Consider the following 3430-nt stretch of genomic DNA (forward strand, 5'->3'; position numbering starts at 1 on the left):
TTCTGTGAGAACTTTTTGAACCCTGTAACCCTGAGTGATTTGGCAGTGCCATCAGTTTTACTGTCTTAAGAAATTATTGCCCTCCTTTTCTATATTTATCTACTACACCACCCTGCATCAAGACTCTTACAGACTTCATCTTTATTTCTCTCTTAACTAAATCTCTAGTACATTTTAAAATCTTTTGTGAAATCTTTCTCAGAAAACTTCTAAATGTACAATAGAGCAATGAAAGAAATTTAAAAATTTTGATGTCTTCCTTGACTATTCATTTGTGTTAATTAAAGACAATAGAAGTAGCAACATATTCCAGAGATTAAAAGAGTCAAAAGATTTTAATGTATGTCCTAATGGTGGGCCACTCAGTGAAAAGTCAAGACAATAACAAAAACTTATCATTAATCTATTTGTCATTTATTATAGGTAGTTATCTAGAAAGAACTATATTTTGCTGTTTTTATTAAATTGTTAATTTTATAATATTTATTATATAAATATTAAAAATCAGTTTTAATTATTGTTTTTAAGGAGTCTTTTTATTATATTTATGATTTCATATGCAAAATTTACTTACTGACCTGTTACCTCAAGCATTACCAGAAATGGAGTCAAATATAAAATTGTAGTCATAGGGAACTTATAAAAAGAAATATCTACTAAAATTTTAAACTCTAGCAGATTTACTTTAAAATGAAAAGTCTCTGGACAACTGTAAATAGTCTGTAAGGTAATAGGATCTAACAAAATAAAATTTGATTAGCATTCTATCCCAGATCCAGCCTAACATTAATTTGTAGCTAAATGAAGTTCAGTGTCATTGAAAGAAAAATAGACATTTTGGTCCACTTGGTTTTTTTTTTTTGTTTTTTTTTTTTTTTCTGTTTGTTTTCAGTCTAGTCTAGATTTAAATAACTTTTTAATTTTTTTTTTTTTTTTTAAGTTTAGTAATGGCTAATCCACTGCAGAGGCTTAGTTTTCCTTATTTTCTTCAGAAGACTATAGAAGTTTGTTTCAGGAGGCGCTTCAATTACTAGTGGGCCATACTGAGCTTTTGTAGGCTTATTATTATATTTCATTAAGGCAGATTTGTGGAAAGCCCAATAATTCTCCAGTCCTCCAATTCTTCAACTTGACAGGACTGAGAGCACAAACTTAACTTTTCTGTAAATCTGTTTGGGTTTGTTTTTAGACTTTCTTAGAGTAGGTCTAGAGTAAGCCTTATTCTAGAGCATGAGCATTTGGTCTTTCTGGCATGCCAGCTGGACTTTTTTGGGAGTCCCTTCAATTCTGACTGGGCCAGAATTCTAATATCTCCAGGAACTGTTTGATCTTTAATACATACAATCTATTCTTAACTCTATAAAAACTGCTTTTTGGTAAACCTCATATTGTCTTACTCTGAATCTATGCAGCCCAGTCCTTATCTCCCAATTAGAGTGCAGTGCTGACCTGCTTCCTGCTCTCCATTGCCATGCTTCAGAGATTCCATCATCAGCCCCAATCTCTGAGCTCTTTTCTTGTTTAATAGGACCACTCCAGCATACCTTCCTGTGTCATAGCCACAAAACTATCCACAGATAAAGATTTGGGGCAAATACAGAGCTCATAATATAAATTTCTGTTTTCTCCAATGCCTGCAAACAGTTCTCTCATACATTTTATTCAGTTTTTTAACAGTTTTCTTTAGCATATTTTCTTCTTTTATTTTAATGAAATTTATTGGGGTAACATTGGTTAATAACATTATATGTTTCAGGGATATAACTTTATAATATAACATCTGTATTCTACACCATGAGGTGAGCATCCAATTTAAGAGATTTTTAAAGGCAGGAGAACTAATAGGGAATCAAGTTGCATTTCATTTTTGGGGACCGTTTTCTAAACTGAGCGAACTTAAGAAACCAAAGTGTGTGCCAAAGAGCTTCATATTAACATATGTAGATAAATTTAGCATACCTCACCATTCAAGTCAGTCTCTTTCCTCAAGGCCAATTTACCTGACTCATCAATTTTTTTTGAAATCCAAATTGCATACCAAATAGTAACTCTCAGAATGCTGAACTATATTGTAATCCTCATATCTTTTTGTTACATTTGATTTCTGAAAAGTAACATCTATTTTTTCAATCTAAAATAATTATGCATTTACATTTCAACTGGTATTTGTTGTGATTAAAATAATTAAATGATAATTCTATTTGAGCATTAAATTTAATTGAACTGTAATTAGTTCTGTTTAGTACAACCATGCAATTCAACATAATTACTCTGTCCCAAGAGTTTTCCTCCTTTCGCTCAAACTACTTACAAAGAGTAAAAAGAAAAAAATGGCTCATGTCTGTCATAATGCAGAAGGCTTAACTAAGTGCCAAGTTCCAAAAAGGGGATTAAATGGAATAGTGATAGTTACTTTTTAATGACACATGGGGAAGCTGAATCCTGATGGGTAATTTTCTCCCAGGTATATCAGGTAGCCAAGTTATTATGTCCATGAATTTTTTAAAACAAGCACAAGTCATATTGGGTCAGAACAGGAAACTCCAAAGAGCTGCTGATTCTAAAGTATAGGAACCATGAAAAATATATCAGATAATTTTAATCATTGTATTACACCAATACAAATAAAATGATCTATTGCATAAAATCTTGCTCATTCCACTCCGCCCTTCATCAAATGAAGCATTTGATGCCATTTGAGCCATAAAATGGAGCAGTCCATATTGTCTATTTATGTATCAATTTAGGAAATAGCTTTGACGACACCCTCTGTTATAGACAGAGCAATACTTGGGGAAGCCAGCTCAAGAAGATGTAATTCCTGTCTATACTGGCAGGAAGCAAAGCTCAGATAAGAGCATAGGCACTGAAGTCAAAACCCTGTGGAACTGGAAAAGTTAGAACAGATCTCAGATAAAATGGTAACCCTAGACAAAATATTTCAGAAGCACATTGGAAAAATCATAATTCCTTAAACTGTTCATGTGTTGAGTTTATGGGGATCAGAAGTAAATTGATTATGTATTTTCCCTGCCTGACTATTTACATAAAAAGAGAGTTTTGTCAAATATAATTTTTGGTCAGAGTTATATTTACTTGGAATTATAAAACACATTGAAAGAAAATCCAACTTTCAGAACAGCTGGGCCCATGGGGCAGGGACACTAGAGAGAGAGAGAGAGAGAGAGGGAGAGAGAGGAGAGAAGAGAGAGAGAGAGAGACAGAGACAGAGAGACAGAGACAGGGACAGAGAGAGAGAAAGAAAAAACATATATAGTAACTTTTAACTTCGTGGAGTAAATTGTGTCCAATTGACTTGTAGCATTCTCTGAAGTTCAAAACAATCAATTATTTAAAAAGTTATATGTTATAAAAATTCAATTAGATGAACACAGACTTACATTCTCATAACTGGAGTTTCTGGAAATAA

This window comes from Pteropus medius, unplaced genomic scaffold (assembly GCF_902729225.1).
Source record: "Pteropus medius unplaced genomic scaffold, Ma_sr-lr_union100, whole genome shotgun sequence".
In the NCBI taxonomy this organism is placed as follows: Eukaryota; Metazoa; Chordata; class Mammalia; order Chiroptera; family Pteropodidae; genus Pteropus; species Pteropus medius.